Genomic DNA, 19,463 nt, shown 5'->3' with positions numbered 1-19,463 from the left:
TTTTCTAAGCTTCAGGGCCAAAAATATTAACTCATAGTTGTAAATATGGCCTATAAAAAAAAAAAGTCTCACTGACACTACTTATTAAATTTTTATATGATACATAAATTTCTGTCCTTTAGCCTATAGGCAATATCAAGTGTAACTAGGCCTACATGTTCACTTCAGATTCTTCTGCACTAACAATACCAAAATTTATTCTATATGTGAACAATACAACTTAAATTTTATCCATATAATTGTTCATTGACTGCTTGCCTATCCTGTTTATAGCCAAGTAATCACATTTTCTAAGAAAAAGTATACAATAAAAATGCAAATATTTCTTCCAGTCCTATAAATAACAAAGAACAACTATTTACATTATTTAGAATTTACTTTTCCTACATACATAATTAGTTTTATCCCAACCAAGCTTTAAATAAATGAGGCATTTCATGAGTGACTGCATGGCATCATGTGCCTGTTTTTTTCTACAAATACACCATGCTAATACAGGTTTTTTGGGTGGGGAGGGAAAAACAGACCTGGCAATATTCAAGAGCAAAATAACACTCAATCATTATGAAGGGAAGAACCCCAATCTGATTTTGTAGCTTGGTGTACAGGCAGGTTATGGCCTTTGCATTAAAAAAAAAAAAAGTGACAGCTGAGAGCACCACCAAATAAGCTACTTGCATTACTTTTAGTGAAACTTGAATTAAACCACTACATCAAGTACTCGCACCTTGTGGGGACCAATCACAGCCAAGTCTTGCCCTCATCAACATTACTGATATGGTCTCTGGATGACCTGATTCACCTAGGAAATGCTATTCCAAGATTGAAAGAGACCAACATTACAGACTTCCATCCTCCTCTAATACTCACTGAGAGACAGGTAAAAAAAAAAAAAAAAAAAAAAAAAAAAAAAAAAAAAAAAAAAAAAAAAAAAAAAAAAAATACTTATCACCAATGCCTAGGATTTGCATCCCAAGTTAGGATGCCTAAAATGGAAAATAAACCCTCAAAACCCTAATTGAAATCTTGCTTTAAAGTGTGCCTTGCACGGTGCAAATTAAACACATCTAAATACATTTTATTGTGTCACTTCAGCCCCAGGTACTTTTCTTTTTGTTTTGTATTTTCAGCTGTTGCCTTTGGCCTCTAATCATTTAGCCATCTAACTTTTTTACTTTACCTTCTTCAATTTTCAATTCTCATTTAAGAACATATCATTAAGGAAAGTCCTAAGCAAGTCTGGAAATGTGATTCAATGATCCTATTTAACTACTACTTTATACAATAATAATAACTAACAAAAGGCTACCTAAAAATAATCTTAGAAATCTTGACCTTCATTACAATTTTCTGCCAGGGTCTAGAAAGAAATTTTGGAGGACTAAGGATCACATCAATATAATCTAACTTAGATATGAAATATTCCCATGACTTAGGAATTTATCATATAATTGGACCATATAGAAAAGAAATAAAAAATCCAGTGATGGAACAACCAATCTCTAAAAATATAGAAAAATGATATTGGTTAAACTACAATAAAGTTTTGTACATACTTACCTGGCAGATATATACTTAGCTATAGTCTCCGACGTTCCCGACAGAATTTCAAATCTCGCGGCACACGCGACAGGTAGGTCAGGTGGTCTACCTTACCCGCCGCTGGGTGGCGGATGTACGAACCACTCCCGTAAGCTTGTCAGATTTTTCTCTTCCACCTGTCTCCTGAGGGGAGGCTGGGTGGGCCATTAATCGTATATATCTGCCAGGTAAGTATGTACAAAACTTTATTGTAGTTTAACAATATCATTTTTGTACATGAACTTCCCTGACAGATATATACTTAGCTGATTGGCACCCTTGGTGGAGGGTAAGAGACAGCTCAATAATACAGGTAATACGGGAAACAACTAATGTTGTAGGATATAAAAACCTTGGTTCTCACCTTTTCAGGATGAAGACTTCATAGATACTATCTCTGAGTCTGCATTGCCTGGAGAGCTACAGCTAGGACGTGACCTGATGCTGAAAGACTCTCGGATCTACCACTGGGATATGTGATCCCCTATTGTGGTAGAATCCAAGTCGGATGCTGTTAGAGGGACCTTGTCCGCTTACCTAACAGATCCTTACCACTACCTCTGCAAGGAGCCAAAACCCACCAGACCACCTAACCAAAATACAAAGGGTTAATATTACGACAAAAAGAGGTGCCTCCTGCAACCTCTTTCAGACAACCAAAAAACAACAATATAAAATATAGGGTAACATATAAAAAATTTACACAGGATAAGTTTCAGCTCCCTGCCCCAGCACCGAATCCGCCGATACGAAAGGACCCAAGGCGAAGCATTTATCATATGTGATTTTTACAATCACGTAGGTAGTGGTTTGCGAAACCGATTGGCATCTCCAAAAAGTCGCCTCCATCAAGTTCCGCACAGACATATTTTTTCTGAATGCAAGCGAAGTTGCGATGGCTCTCACCTCGTGAGCTTTCACTTTCAGTAGTCTAAAATGTTCTTCCTTACAGGCAACATGTGCCTCTGTAAATAAGGCTTCTCAGAAAAAATGAAAGAGCATTCTTCGACATGGGCCGAGTGGGGTCCTTTACGGAGCACCAAAGCACATCTTGATTAGCCTTAAGTTGTTCCTTCCTCTTAAGGAAATACTTCATAATTCTCATAGGGCAAAGAGTTCTTTCAGGCTCTTCCCCTACTAGAAAAGATAAACTACGAACTTCAAAGCTCCTGGGCCAAGGGCGTGATGGGTTTTCATTCTTTTTGCAACACAAACTTGGAAGAAACGAACACACCATAGAATCTTCCTTAAACCCTACATTGCCCTCAATAGCTTGGAGCTCACTCACTCTCTTAGCTGTAGCTAGGGCCAAAAGGAAGATAGCCTTCTTCGTCAGATCCTTGAAAGAGGCTAAGCCAGGAGGTTCGAATCTAGACGATCCAAGGAATTGTAGAACTACGTCTAGATTCCAGTTCGGTTACTACATGAGGACGCTTAATGGTTTCAAATGATCTAATAAGATCATGCAGGTCCTTATCATCGGATATATTTAAGCCTCTATGCCGAAATACCGCCGCCAACATACTGCGGTATCCCTTAATAGTTGACACAACCAGATGACATTCTTCCTTGAGGAAAATAAGGAAATCCGCAATTTGGGTCACAGAGGTACTGGAAGAGGAAATGTTCTTCCTCTTGCACCAACGTCTGAAGACATCCCACTTTGACTGGTATACACGCAAGGTGGAAGGTCTCCTCGCTCTTGCGATTGCTTTAGCAGCTGTTTGCTGAAAAGCCTCTCGCTCTGACCAAACTTTGGACAGTCTGAAACCAGTCAGACTGAGAGCGAGGAGATTTTTGTGGTACCTGTCGAAGTGGGGTTGTCTGAGTAGATCGCTCCTTAGCGGGAGCGATCTTGGAAGGTCCACCAACCATTCCAGTACCTCTGTGAACCATTCTTGGGCCGGCCAAAAGGGAGCAATTAAGGTCATTCTCGTTGAATCGGACTCTACGAACTTCTTGATGGTTAGCCCCAGGATCTTGAAGGGGGAAACGCGTAGACGTCGAGTCCGTTCCAGTCTAGAAGAAGAGCATCTATTGCTACTGCCTCTGGATCCGATATCGGAGAGCAGTAAGGATCCAGCCTCTTGTTCTTTGACGTGGCAAAGAGGTCTATGTGTGGCCTGCCCCATAACTTCCACAGGCTCTGGCATACATCCAGATGAAGGGTCCACTCTGTGGGAAGGACCTGATCTTTCCTGCTGAGGAGATCTGCTCTTACATTCTTTCTCCCTGCACGAACCTGGTGAGAAGCTTGATTCCTCTTTCTTCTGCCCACAGAAGAAGGTCTCTTGCTGTCTCGTACAGGGAGAAGGAATGCGTCCCCCCCTGTTTCCTGATATATGCCAGAGCTGTAGTGTTGTCCGCGTTGACCTGCACTACCGATCTTCTGACTTTGGCCTCGAAAGCCTTCAGAGCCAACCACACAGCCATCAACTCCTTTCTGTTGATATGCCAGGCTACCTGGTCCCCCACCCAGGTACCTGACACTTCGCTGGTTCCCAGAGTTGCACCCCACCCCATGTCCGACGCGTCGGAGAACAACACCAGGTTGGGGGTCTGTGATTGAAGAGACAGTCCCTTCGCAAAGAGGTTGGGATCTGTCCACCATAAGAGATGTTTCTTGATGTCCTGGGATAACGACAGGGAGAACGTCAAATCCTGAGAACGACGACTCCAATTCCGATGAAGAAAGAATTGGAGCGGTCTCTGGTGCAACCTTCCTAGGGAAACGAATTGCTCCAGAGAGGAGAGCGTCCCCAGCAGCTCATCCACTCCCTCACTGTGCATACTTCTTTCCCTAAGAAGGTTGTTACTCTCTCGAATCCTCGGGCTATCCTTTCCTGCGAGGGAAAAGCCCGAAAACTCAGAGAGTTCATCTGTATCCCGAGATACACACACTCTTGCTCGGGAATTAGTGATGACTTCTTGAAATTGACTAGAAGTCCCAAAGCCTTCGTCAATTCTAAAGTTACTTGTAAGTCCTTCAAACAACGATCTTCTGAATTGGCCCTTATTAGCCAATCGTCGAGGTACATGGATATCCTCACCCCTTTCAAATGAAGCCATTGAGCCACATTCCTCAAAATCCCCGTGAACACTTGAGGGGCCGTCGAGAGGCCGAAACACAGAGCCCTGAACTGAAAAATTTTCCCCCCCATCATGAATCTGAGAAACTTCCTCGAGGAAGGATGGATCGGTACGTGGAAGTAAGCGTCCTGTAAATCCAAGGAAACCATCCAGTCCCCTGGACGAAGTGCTGCAGCACTGATGAAGGCGTTTCCATCGTGAACTTCTTCTTTTTCTACGAAGAAGTTCAGGCGCTTACATCCAACACCGGTCTCCATCCCCCTGAGGACTTCGGAACTAGGAAAGGTGGTTGTAGAAGCCCGATGAATGATGGTCTGTCACTAGTTCGATAGCCCCCTTCTCCAGCATCTGATCTACTGCTAGATGGAGAGCTTGATTCATGATGGGGTCTCTGTACCTGGCCGTCAGTTCCCTTGGGATGGTCGTCAAGGGAGGTCTTTCGACGAAAGGGATGAGGTAACCTCTCCTCAAAATAGAAAGGGTCCAAGGATCCGCCCCTTTTTGGGCCCAGACTTCTGCAAACTCTAAGAGTCTGGCGCCCACCGTTGTTTGAAGGACTTGCAAGTTATTTGGGGGCTTTAACAGACTTGGCGAAAGTCTTACCCCTTCTTGAAGGTCTACGACCTCTAAACGTAGAGGTTCTTGATGAAGATGCTCGAAAGGGTTCTCGAACACTTGCCCTTTTCCTTCTTAGCCTTGGTAGGGAAGGAAGGGCGAGGTTTTCTTGCCGACTGTGCCAAAAGGTCCCTGGGTGGCTTTCCGGCCGAAGTGACCTCGAAATGTCCTGCACTCGATGTTTCGGGAACAACTGAGTCGACAGAGGAGCAAACAGCAAAGAAGACCTCTGAGCATGGGAGACCGACTTCGTTAAGAAGGAACAATAAACCGACCTCTTCTTCACGATCCCGGCCCCATAAAGGGAGGCGATTTCACTCGCTCCGTCTCTTACCGACTTGTCCATACAAGACAAGACACACATAAGATCTTCTGGCGAAATTGACTCTGGCACTTCAATTTTCTTGCTGGTAGGACTCCCAACGACCAATCAAGGAAGTTAAATACTTCTAGCACTCTAAACATACCTTTGAGCAAATGATCCAATTCATTCATTGCCCAAGTCGTCTTAGCAGAGTTAAGGGCAGTTCTCCTTGTCGAATCTACCAGCGCCGAAAAATCCGAATCAGCCGAAGACGGTAGACCCAATCCTAAGGCTCTCCTGTTTCGTACCCAGAAACCAGCGCGTCCTGATAAACTCGAAGGAGGAGGAAAAAGCGAACATCGTCTTCCCCGCTTCTTCTTTGGAAGCATCCAGGAACCAAAACTCCTCAGTGCCTTCTCATAGAAAGAGTTTGGCTTCATCCTCACACAAAGAAGAACTCTTCGATGTCTTCGCCGTTGAAAAAAGTGAGTGAGGAGAAGGAGAGCCGTAGGAGTAAGGGAATCCCCAAAAACTTGTAAAAGTAGCTCTGTAAGCTTCTTGTAAGAAGAGACAGCAGCAGAAGTGTTCGGTTCCTCATCCGAACCTTCTAGGACGTCTTGTCGAGGCGAGCGCGGAAGATCCTTAGGTGACGAAGGGATCCTAGCAGGAGTTGAGCGAGAGGTTGGAGAACGCCCTCTCTTAGAAGAGTTCACATCCACTGGAGAACGATGAGAAGATCTGGGATGTCTACGATGAGACTCCCTCTTCGAGGTAAACGGAATCTCAGCCGAAGGAGAGGTAGGGCTCCTACTCCGAGAATCCTCGGAAATATCCACAGGGCGCTTACGAGGAGGCGAGCGCCTACTATACTCTATGCGCCTATCCTGAGGCGAGCGGCTGCCAGGAGAAGAGCGCCTATCGAGAGCAGAGCGCTTGCGCGGCTCTCCATACCTGTCCAGTTGCGTACGATCAACGGAAGTTCGACTGGAAGGCGAAATGCGCCTACTAGGAGAAGGCTGCTTGCGAGACTCTTGACGTCTAACAACAGAGGGTAACATTCAGGAGAAGGGCGCTTCAAAAACTAACGAGCGCCTACTTGGAGAAGGGCGCTTCCGGGATTCCTGGTGCCTACCAAGAGACAAACGGTCAGGAGAAGTGCGCCTAGAAGCGGGAGAGCGCCTAACACTGGAGAAGGCGCTTGAAAGACTCTTGTTGTCTGCCCCTAGGAGAATAATCAGGAGTAATGCCGCCTTAAAAGAGACGAGCGCCTACTAGGAGATCTATGTGCAGTAGGCTCTTGGCGCCTACCTTGCGGGGAGCGGCTAACAGTAGGCCGTCTATCATGCACACGACTCCTACCAGACTCTAGATGCCTGTCAGGAGAGAAGTCACGATCCGACACTCGAGGAGAGTGACATCTGGAAGAAGAACGCCTACTTGTATAAGGGCGCCTTCTAGAATCTTGAGGCTGCTGAGGAGAAGTCTCACGCGAGGGAGTTGAAGAAATCGCGTGATGAGCAGGTGCAGTGCGCTTACCGGAAGCGGGAATCCAATCTGGAGAAAAAACTTCTTTCTCCATAGAGCGTCCTACCGATGTTTGGCGCCTTGAAATCGAAAGAGAGCCAGGTGAGCGAGGGCGCTCACGCGAGCCCCCACCTTCATACGAAACCTCCCCATATGAAGGAGAACGATCCTCTGAAGAGCGGCGCCTAGATCTCTTGATCGGAAGAGAAACGTCCTTCTTCCTACATGATCTAACTGCTAGAGAGTCTGCTAGCGCCGTGATCTGAGCTTGAAGTCCCGCGAGTACTCTCGTAGGAGAATCTTCTTGTTCTTCCTCGGAAGCAGGCGCCGAGCGCGGAGCGCGAGAAGAAGAACGATCACAGGATTTCTTGGGTTTCTTCGCCTCCACCGACGATTCTTCCGGGAAAACCTCCGGACTAGAAGCCAAAGGACTGCAGGGAGCCTTCCAAGCCCTCTTCAACGGGCGCGACGCATCCGGGGAGTTCCAACCTCTCTTTGGAGAGGGAGACGACGAAGAGGAGAAGCATTGGCGTAGGAGCTCCTTCTTGTAGCGATCCGAGGCAGCCTGGGAGCGTACTTCAGGATCTGCCGAGGGGACGCCTGACCGGTGGGGGCTCTCCCTAGCCCTCCTGCGGCTTTCGACTTTCCTACTCCACTGGAACTGGGAGTCTGGAAGAGGTCTAGGCCTAGAGGCACTAAGGAGCCTGTCAGACGCACCCTCCACAACACTGGGGACACTGCACTTATCACTAACACTCTCCTTACCTTCCAACTGACGAATCTTCTGATCCAGAGAACGATTCGTGGCTTTCAGAGCTGCCGCCTCCGAAGGCGAATCTTCGGCTTCGGTGCGGGGAGCCGGGCCGCTGGCAACTTGGAAGAAGGTTCTAATTCTACGTTAGTACTATTAGGATCCACATCCAACTCACTCATTCTAGATCTGCTAGAACTTCTAGAGGAAGCCTTACGCACTCTATCACGTTCCAACTTCCTAACATAAGAAGAGAGAGCCTTATATTCTTCTTCATTCAATCCCTTACATTCACTACAAGGTTTTTGTTAGCAAAAGAACATTCATTCCCCCTGCATTTCATGCAAACCGTGTGTGGGGGTCTACCGAAGCTTTCGGCAACCTCACCTTACATCCTTCATTCACGCAAACCCTAAACAAAACCGAAGTTTTAACTACCGAATCTAGATCAGACATCGTTAAAGAAAATCAAACTCAAAATCAAACCGGTCCACAATCAGCGTATGCCAAGCCAAACAAAGCGAATACGTCACCAAAAGAAGTCCAAATTAACTCCAGGCAAGCGAGAATCGAAAAACTATCGAGAGGAACCGACAACAGTTGTTATCGTTCCCGCGACAGAGAAAAATCTGACAAGCTTACGGGAGTGGTTCGTACATCCGCCATCCAGCGGCGGGTAAGGTAGACCACCTGACCTACCTGTCGCGTGTGCCGCGAGATTTGAAATTCTGTCGGGAACGTCGGAGACTATAGCTAAGTATATATCTGTCAGGGAAGTTCATGTACAAAAACACAAATGAACTCAACATATGAAATAAAAAATCAAACAAAATTATCAAAATCCTTGGCAGGTAAAGAAAGCTAGATGTACTGAGTAATCAGAGACCAAGCAGAAAATTATGGCACAGTGTGTTTGTCTGCATGCGAAGAGATACCTCACTCAATTTGTTTCTTCACTTCCCATTTGACCACCAATAACCAAGTAGTACATGCAGGTTGAGGCCAGGAACTTTTTCACTCTCTCAAGATTGTGACCAACTAGATATTCAGTCAGAAAAATTAAACCAGAGAAATTCCACATACCTAACACAAACAGTAGCAACTATAATTTAATTCCAGGGATCAGAATAACAAACAGCAAGCAATTAAGGATTGATGAACCTCAGCTTTTGGAAACTGCTTTCATAGGGCAAGTAAATCACTAACAAATACTACTATATGCAAACATACTCTCCTAAACAATATATCTCAAGCAGTAGTTCTACCAGACAATTTTTTTTACAATTTGTTCATAACATCTAGTAGAAAGCTACAAAAAGTCCAAGAAAAACCAAGAGCTAAAGCATTTCATAAAAGTCGTGGGTGGTCCAAGTGTCTACATCAGGACACTGGCAACACTACTGATTGCTGAATCAGATTAAGTAGAAAAGCTGCAAAGCTTTCTACAAGGGGTGAATAAGCATGTGATATAAGAAAACTAAGTATTAATGTGGGGTATGCTTGTGAAAAAACTGCCATGAACAAATTACGTGTCAAATATTGGCAGAAAAATACTGAAATAAGTAGACCAATTTTGCTTCCTAGTTATGTGGGTAACATTGTATGTCCCATGTAATATGGAAATCAAGTGTGTGAACTGGAGAGCATGTAACACACTGGAATGGAATGGAATAAAACTAAACAAATGTGTGCTTTTCCCATATCAACAAGGCAATAAAGTACTTTAGAAAAATCAAACATTTGGTAAATTTTGCAGTGATGTAAAACAGATAATTATGAAGATCAAACAGACAGAAAACTGCAACCATGTGGATGAAGAAAGTTCAGCTTACTATGGGTGAAAAGTAACAAGTGAAAGAATTTTGGGAAGAGTAAACAAAAAGGGAAAATTTCAGTATAAAGTTTATACACAACTATTAAGATAGGATATTATGTCTGACAGAAAAAATTAAAGGGAGGAAGGTAATAAGCAAACAGAGCAAAATGCATGGATGGAATACAAGAAGTGATAGAGGGAGAGGCAACTGCCACAGAGCTGGTGTAGACAGCAAGATAGAATACGTAAAATGGATGAACAAGAAGAGCATCATTTTAATATCAGTTCTAAAATATATACAATGCCAGATCAAAATGGTTACTTTACTATCAACCATATAGAAGTATGCTCTGTACGCTAATATGCTAGGCTGACAGCTTTTTTATCTATTTATATTCCAAAGTCACACATTAGTATGTGTACTGTGATTTCATAGGTGCAATTCTTACATTCTGTCAAGATTACCTACAGCATTAGTTATTAACCTGTCAACCACTGCTGACAAATTGTCATTTGTAAAATACATGGGTGTATTTGTGTATGGCAAAGTAATAACATAAAAATATTAATTTACAATAATAACAAGATTTTTTTTTTCATTCTTCAATAAGCAAGCATCTACGTATGTATACTTTTTTTTATTTTCATGAAATCGTTCACCAACAGTATTAAAAAACGTTATTTAAAAAATATGTATGCTAAATCTTTAGTTTCTTAATACAATGCTACAAGTTAGTTATATAAATCAGTCTGATCAATTAACTTTCATTCTTTTCTATCATCACAGTAAATACCAGAAAGATGCAAAATGACCTTCATAAGTCAAACACTGCTGTAAAATACAAAATACATGCATTCAACATGTTCAACATACAACTCCAATGCTTGTGTGAACATTCTACAGTATTCAAGTGTATAAACTTGTTTGATATTAAACATTAGTACAGTATGACATGAGATTCAATACCAGTTATGTCAGCAAACATAGGCAGTAGCAATTGTTAAATATGATTGGTTAGAAGAAGCCATTTAACAGTTATTCTTATTTCTTCTCTTTACTTTACGGAAACCTATTTAAACATATTAACCCTTTGGATTACTTATGAGGGTCATATCCACAAATAATTAAATAAGATGTCACTGCCTTTCTTTACTCTAACATGTTACTGTTTTCCCTAATGAACTGAACACTTTACATATTCAATTCAACTTTTATTCTGCAGGTGTTGATATTTGGCTCCCAAGACCAACTTCCTTGGCTTTACCTATCACCCTGAACTGATGATTGCATGAATTCAGTTTAAGGTATGTATCACCAAAGACAACCATGTTGGTCAGCCCCTGAGCTTCCGAAATCTTGTCATCTTCTCAGGTGGCCTCCAGAACATGGAATTCCTTTTAAGCTCATATAAAAAACAATTTTTTCTTGCAATATAACATTAATTTTCTTCAACTTACATCTATGCATTCTGGCAACGTCTATCCAAGATTGCAAGCTCCTCTATTTGCAGAAGGGCATCAATACTACTCTTTCTCTTAAAGAGACTTCTTAAGCATTCAATAATGCTCATCTCTAAAGGAATCATTCCAAGATGATTGAGGAGAGAATGCTAAATGAGAAAAGCATCAGCAGTTGGTGGCTCTGCAAGTAACTGGCTTGTTGAAGACCAACTGCTCTGCCTTCAAGTCTTAAAATCCTTATGAACATCAGAAAAACCTTTCACGGAGTGAGGAGTGATAAGAGAACTGAAACAAGTCAACACTTGAGTCCAAAGGCCCTTTACAGTTGCCACTGCCTTTACTAATATCTGTACTATTATGGTTTCTGATACTGCATTGGGCACACATACTTTCTCCAATCTGACAGAAGCACCATGTGCTTCAAAGACTTATTACTGATATGTCCTTCCAAAGAAGTGGCTAGTTCCATTTTTATTAAAGCAGCTCTAGATGCAAGAGAACCTCTAGTCATTAAAGTTGCACTGTTCATGAAAGATGAAGTGGTTCTGATTTCAATTATGGTCATCAGAGTGGTTCTGGTCATGGAAGCTTGAGTGGCTCTTGTCATAAGTCTATAGTTTTTGGAGCAAAAACAACTCTGGGCCATGAAAGTTGGATGGGTTCTGGTTGCAGCTCTAGTTATTGATGCAGCATTGTTCATGAAAACCAGTTCTGGTCCTTAAAGTGGTATTGGATGCAGCTCTGGCAATGAGAGAGCAGTTCTGGCTAGCTTCCAATCGTCTCATAACACAGGTCACAAAAGAGGTCAGGAAGCACTGATGCTGTTCTGGTCATTACAGCCATTCTGGTCATTATTCCAGTCATCAAAGCTGTTCTGTTCTGGATTTGGTCATTGCAGCAATTCCTGACTTTTAAGAAGGGGGAATCAGGTTATGTAGGTCACTCCTTCAAAATTCTATGGAGCATAACCGAGTTCAGTTGCGAACAAAGCCCCACTCTGTGGGTCTGTGCCTCAAATGTAACCGGCACTGGTTCAGTGAATGACAGCTAACACTTTCTCCTCTATTTAGGGACTGCGTCACGGGGCTCATCAAATGGTACTCAAATTGCTTTCTTTATGCCTCTGCTTCTGCACAAGCAGCACTGGTTATGACAGGGAAAGCAGAGGGACATAGAGTGACTGTGGGGCGAGAACTTGTTTGCAAAAGCCCAATCAAAAAGAGGAAGAGTAGAGGAAGGGTTTGCACTGTGCATGAACCTTCAACCCAAACACTGCCTCTTCCAATGAAGGAGAATTCTTAACACATGTCAGAGGACTTCTCACTGCAGAGCAGCTCCCACTGAAAAGTATGCAACTTCTGCTGTAGTGTTCTTAGGGAGCCTTTTATGAAACTTTTTTGAAACACAAACCTCAATGCTCTGCCAGCGTTCCCCTCGAAGGTAAGGCAGGTGAGATCAGGAAACCCTACAACTAATGCATAACTGATAAGGGCTTCTTCTAATCATTAATTTATGAAATTTAGGCTACCAAGCCAAGCACTAAGGCACTGACTTACACATCTATTATTTTTTTTTTTACTGATTTCAAGTTCATTTCAACAACCAATAATTGAGCTTTTTTATTTTCCTTGTTTTTCCCAAATCAACTGAATATTGCTGTTTACTGCTATTGAGCAATCAAGAAAATGCACATCTCTCTCAACATCACTTACAAATAGCCTAGACCACTTCACCAGAACCTAATCTAGTTTTGAGCCTTTCATATCCTTCATTGTTTTCCTTTGTCACATCTGATTATTTGAATCACTGTTAGCAGAGAAACCAGGTAATTTTTTCCCGCTTCTTTATGTCACAAACTGAGAAATGCTGTATAATTCACACAGGCTTCTAACAGTCAAGTTTTTTCAGAAGTTCAATGTTATCTCTCATGGGCAATGTATTGTGTCTGCAATTTACATGAGAAGCATTTCCTTCATACAATGGAGTCATGCTAGAGCTATAAGTACCTCAGGTTACATTAAACTGGAATGGCTTTCCTATGTTTGCAAGTGATGCCAACAATGCTTATTTAGGAAGTAGCACCAACAAACAATAGCAGCAGGTTGGTGTGATGACCATGGGAAAGTTAAAATTCTGTTAGCTGAGATTAGTGCTGAACTGCTGATGGAACGGAACTGGATTAGTGACTGATGGTTAACTATCAGTACTGCAATACATGGAGTATCTAGTTAACACTAAATCACGAGACAAGTAAGTTTAACACTAGCCAACCATTCTTTAACACCAAAATGACCAAAATCTTCAAAAATACAAAGAATGCCACACATGCAAGCTTAACTCTAAAATTCAAGGAAAACTAACTGCATTTCTTCTTTGAAAAAAAAAATCCAGTACAAGGTGACTTTCTTTCATAATTATCATGCAAGAAGAGAGAGGGGGATGGGGAACAATTCAATCTGGTTGTCTTCCATCTATCTCTAGAGAACTCTCCAAAAATGTTTTGGTTCGCCTAGATGCACAAGCAAAATACATAGATCACAAAGATAATGAATGAAAAATACAGTGCTATATAATGAATAAAGCCAGTCTTCAATGCATCACAATTTGCTTAAATGTCTGGGAATTTAACAGCTAATGGTCTCATAGATGCACAAATAATGAAAGTACAATAAGTCAGTATCATACCTTTGTGTATATCTATACAATCATAACAAATTTGCACAAGCTCCTGTGTGTTATAATTGCTAATAAACATTAATATACAAGTCCATAGATTTCTAAAACATTAAAAACAAGACTTATAGCTAAATTTGCTCGTAAGATTCATTTACATTTGTGCAATATTACTGGCCGAATATAAATTTTTTCCTTCAATTTTGTCTTCTTAAGAGGGACTGAAGTAGCAGAGAAAATTTTTTGGGTACAGAGAGGGTTCACCATATGTAACGGGGTTTGTAAAACCATGATGAATTTTCTATTCTAAGTGATTCACCTACAGATGAAAAACTACATGGGTTGACTATAGTCTGAAAGGAATGACAATGCCATTTCCTTTACACATTATAAACTTTCATTACTACTCAACCATTAAAATTAGTAAACATTATGCAAACACTACACCATAAACATATGAACAAAAACTACAGTATATAAGAGGAAAGATATACTGTATAGATTAATGCTAGTCTTTAAAATGTATAGATTAATGCTGCTCTTTAAAACAAAAGTTAGACAAACATAATGCTGGACATCTCATTTTTAAAGATCACTAAGCTACACATATGTAGAAGTGAAATGAACAGTCTCAGTTTCTATTAAGTAACATCAGATACAGGGATGCACTTTGCATGCAGCAAACTACTTGAAACATATAGTAGTACTTACAATTTTAATCATAATAATTACAAATAAACACAACCACTCACCAGCTATGAAAGATACAACTGAAATAAAAGCAACAAAATTGAAGGTTAAATCAAATCTGTCCAAGCAAGATGGAGAATCCATTGTCAAGGAATGCTAATGATATGGATTAGTGTTTAAAACCACAGAGAGTTAATAATACAAAAAACATTACGTAAGTCGAATTTACACATTAAAGGATAATACTCCACAGCAGCACCTAAAAGTAGTTAAAATAACCATTAGGACAAAAACTGATGTTAGTATGGAACATGTAGTATGTACTTAAATTCTAAAAAAATGTGATAGTCCCTGCAAAATCTATAACAATGCTGCATGAAAACCATTAATGAATTTGACTGAACTTCAGTTTCACTTTTGCACGGGTTAAAGTAAGCATAAAAACTGTAAGGAACATCTTATTGCAATTTTTTTCTCATAAAGGGTATATACAGCGAATCATAAAGTAAATACTAGATTACTTATGCTATCCCAGAAAAGTATAATGGGTACTACTATGTAAGAATGAGTAAATCTTTAAAACTTTATAGAATTTGTCTAAAAATGTATAATCCTCACCCTGTAATAGATAGTTAAAATTTAAGAAGTATAAACTTTAGGAAATTACATTATGAACTTCCCATGATATAACCTCTATTTTAGTAAACGAACTTCCCTTAACCTCTATTTCAGTAACTTGGTGAAATTTCAGTTCTTATGCACAGCATTACAGTGGCCCCCCCATATTTGCAGGGATGCGTACCAGAACCCCCCCCCGAGAATAGTTAGAACCCGCAAATAGTTGGAACCCCTATAAAAATGCTTAAAACTCAAGAAAAACCCACTAAAAATTTTCACACCTGGTTGTTTTAATAGTTTTATCACAAAAAAAATGCATTTTATTATGAAACTGATAATAAAACAGGAATTTGTGGATATTTCTCATAGAAAAATACTGCGAATCAGTGAATTATCCGTGAATAATGCAGGGAAATGTTCCCGGGAGAAATCCGTGAATGTGTGAGTCCATGAATCCGGAGAACACGAATACGGGGGGTCCACTGAATATATTTGTCCATAAAAACACAGGACTATCATATTTTCTTGTACTGAATAACCATTAACATCAAAAAATAACAAAGCAATCCTTAGGAAATCGGTTATATTACTATGTTAGCATGAAAAGTCTTTACCCTTGCTAATGTATCAATGAATATCAATTAAACTCCAGATGAAGCATTAAGTGTCCATTCTCGACTGAACTAATCAATGCTGAGCACAAATATGTACATTGGATTCATTTGAAATCCTAGTACGTACATAGCAATATTCTACCAATCAAATATTTTTATGTTACCAACCTGATAATCAAGACATAAAATGAGAATACTGATCATAAAATATACAATATTATTTATTACCTACGTGGTATACATTTTCTTTAACCAAATTTCCAATTATAGTGCAAGATGACATTACCATACTAAATGTGATCCACAAATACAGATACTACAACATATTTTTTTGTTCATACAAAATAAAAACTATAAAATGATCGAGGCAAGCTTTATTTTATAGCTAAAAGCAAAAATGTGGCTTATCCAAAGTAGTACAGTGGCACCTTGACCTATGAGTTTAATTCGTTCCTTGGCCAAGCTCGCAGTTCAATTTACTCGCACGTCAAATCAATTTTCCCCATTGAAAATACTTAAAATCCCCTTATTCTGTTCCAACACTCAAAATGCCACCCCTTTTTTTTATGTTTCATGTTATTAAATAAGGGAAATACATATCTAAATAACAAATATATTATAAAAACATAATAGAAAGAGTATGTCAAGATATAATAAGATCTCATACCGTGTACAGGTAGTGTTCAAGTTATGATAATTCGGCTTACGATGATCCGTTTTTACGAGAAACCAAATTACAATAGCTTAACTTCATCCCATATTCTATTTAAATAAGTTCAAAAACATCAAATAAAAATCATTAAAGTATTTTTTAATGTTATATTTGTTGCGTAAATGTGTACAGCCAAGAACAACCGAACTTGAAACAACTTATTTTGCTACGTACAACCGAATTGGATAACAACAAAATCTGTTTGGCTTGTATTTCAACCACTGTACAATAGTAAAAAATTAACGTAGCTATGTAATAAATGACCTTATGTAGAAAAGGACTGAGATCATTTCATGTAATAACTTTATTTGCTATAGATCAAAGATCAACAAGGAAATATACTGATAAATTTAAACCAAGTTGTAGCTGAAGCTGATAAACCTGTTCAAGCTGCCAATGACTTATTGTGCATCGGCAACAAGGCAAAAATTCCTGTAAATTTATGCCATTAAACACAACCCTAGATAAAATTGAGAGAAAATAATTTTAAAATCAAAACTACTGCGCTTGAAAGAACACATTTTACTGTTGTTTTCACACCAATAAAAGATCAATAAAAGATGAATACTGACGTGAAAATAGCGATCGGAATCATGTAATTTTTTTACTCAAACATGCCACCAACATAATCTGTTAACGAAAAAAATAATTTAGTTCACAATCACAACAAGTTGTATTCAGGTCATATTTTGCCTTAAAAACACATCGTCTATACAAAAATTACCTAGTCTCATATAAGTCAAGTATCTAGATATTTATTTATGCTAACTAGAAGCAAGAAAATTTACTCAGAATTGAGTTAAATATGGCGAAATAAACTCGTATTTGCCGTCAGCTGATTTCCAGACCAAAACATTGACCTTGTTAGTATAATATTTTATAATACAATAATATGTATAACTTTTTATAAGATTAAAGGAAAAGATGCATATTTACTTTTTCTTCTTTATCTTAATTTTTGTCACTATGCCATCTAAGTAGTAGTGGCATCTGGAGCTTGTACCTCAATTTTTTGCTCATGTAACAAAGCAAAAAATCGACCAAGTGAAGACTCGTACCTCGCAAAACTCGTACATTAATTCACTTGTAGGTCAAGGTACCACTGTACATAATAATAAATGCTACAAAATTATCATAACATAAAATTAAATGAAAACACATTTTAAGAAACTGCCATATATGAAAAATCTACAGAAATACAAGGAAACTATTTCAGAAATGGGAACACTGTGTAATAAAGAATTGTACATGGCTTTCATCTTTTACAAAAACCTGAACAATCTATCACTTAAGGTCTCATCTGGAATCTTATTCTGGTTATGTAATCCTTTCTTCCAGCTTTGCAACAAACACACCATCCATATCTATGATAAAACAGTAACAAATGACTTAAGGGGGCCGGCCGGAACCCCTTTATATAGAGGTATAGGCGAAAAATGCAAAGTCATGAAAAAATTCAATGGAGCTTCATATGGCAATTGAGAATACGTATACGAAATATTTCGTCAAAATTCCTCTTACTTTCGTAGTTACAGGGTAATTAGTTAACGTAAACTCAATAAGCCTAAAACATTGATCCGTACAAGAAAATGCAATATTTCCTCTATCATCGTAAATTGTGATAATTATTGTCAAAGAAATTGGGAGAAATGGCATCTGTAGACATTCCCCGAGTCGAGAAGGAGACCAGGCTCAGCTACCAAGTCCAATCCTGATTTAGTGCGATCACAGACTTCGAGTAGTCTACACGTTCCATTTCACCTCTGACATACGCCTGCATTTACGTATGTTTATGTATGTTTCGGCAAGAATTTCATCATGCCAATGAGGAAAAGACAAGGAAAACATCTCACTAACATACAGACGAAGAAAATCGCTCAAGTATTATTACAGAATATCATAATTATGCGCAGTTAGTGAAAAGAGAGGGGAGGGTTGCTTAGTAACGCCACCGTCTTTTGCTTGACAGCACATGTCACACTGTGCACCAAGGCTACGATCGTTTGAGCAAAGAGATCTTCATTTATGATAAATAACAAAGTTTTGGTTTTTAAAACCCAAAAATGGGAATATGAAATTCCATAATAATCATGATTTATTAAATTGTCTTTGTAAAAAAAGAGTACGCCTTCGAGTTTCACCTCTTGACATTTTCTTGCAGTTACGTTTGTTTATCTTTGTTTCGGGCAAGAATTTCATCATGCCAAAAAGGAAAATACAAGGAAAACATCTCGCAACATACAGAAGAAGAAAATTCGGTGTAATAAGCCGAGTTAGTGAAGAGAGAGAGAATTGCGTAGGAAGGAGTGCCCCATCTTGCCTCAATCAGTGCCCCAGCTGCGATATATGAGCAAAGGGATCATCATTTATGATTAAATTATTATAAATAAAAAAAATAGTTTTGGTTTGTTAATACACAAAAAAGAAATATACATTCATAATAATCATTATTTATTAAACATTGTCTTATAGAAATACGAAGGAAAACTTTGAACGCCCGTATCTCAAAACTATACTTATTGACCTTCAAAATTCTATCTTCTCACTTAGTTTTTAAAGCTATAACATCGGAATTGGTATATAACTCAGAAAGACATTATAGAAACGATCAAATAGAACCCCTTTTACCAATTTTTGTTTCGTATTTTTTTTATAAATTTTTTTCTCCTGATTTATAGGATTTATTTTTTTTACCATATTGAAAAATTCATATCTTGCAAAAAAATGACTTTTAGAAAAAAACTCTCCATTCGATTGGAGGTCTACATCAGGTCTATATATGGTAGTAATCCCAGGTCTTAATATTAAATATCAAGGGAGGAGATAGAATTTGAAAAATGGTTATTTTTCGGGATAAATCGCCCTGGCGTCACAAAACCGAAAGGTCAGAGGCGAAAATCATATGCAGTTTGGAGATGTCCCAAGTCACCTTATTAAGTGGTATGAATATCAAAGTCCTGTCCTTAAAAAGGGTATTAGCCGGCCGGCCCCCTTAACAAAACATTGGAGCTATT

At 39.5% G+C, this 19,463-nt stretch overlaps 1 protein-coding gene across 4 annotated transcripts in view; it reads left to right on the top strand.

Moving 5' to 3' along the window:
* Nucleotides 1-19,463, top strand: part of LOC135216859 (DCC-interacting protein 13-alpha-like) — a 230,815-nt gene that overhangs the window by 180,250 nt on the left and 31,102 nt on the right. The gene's annotated exons all lie outside the window — the stretch shown is intronic.

The sequence above is a fragment of the Macrobrachium nipponense genome, chromosome 6 (assembly GCF_015104395.2).
Source record: "Macrobrachium nipponense isolate FS-2020 chromosome 6, ASM1510439v2, whole genome shotgun sequence".
Taxonomy (NCBI): domain Eukaryota; kingdom Metazoa; phylum Arthropoda; class Malacostraca; order Decapoda; family Palaemonidae; genus Macrobrachium; species Macrobrachium nipponense.
This window is presented reverse-complemented; position numbering and strand designations above follow the sequence as displayed.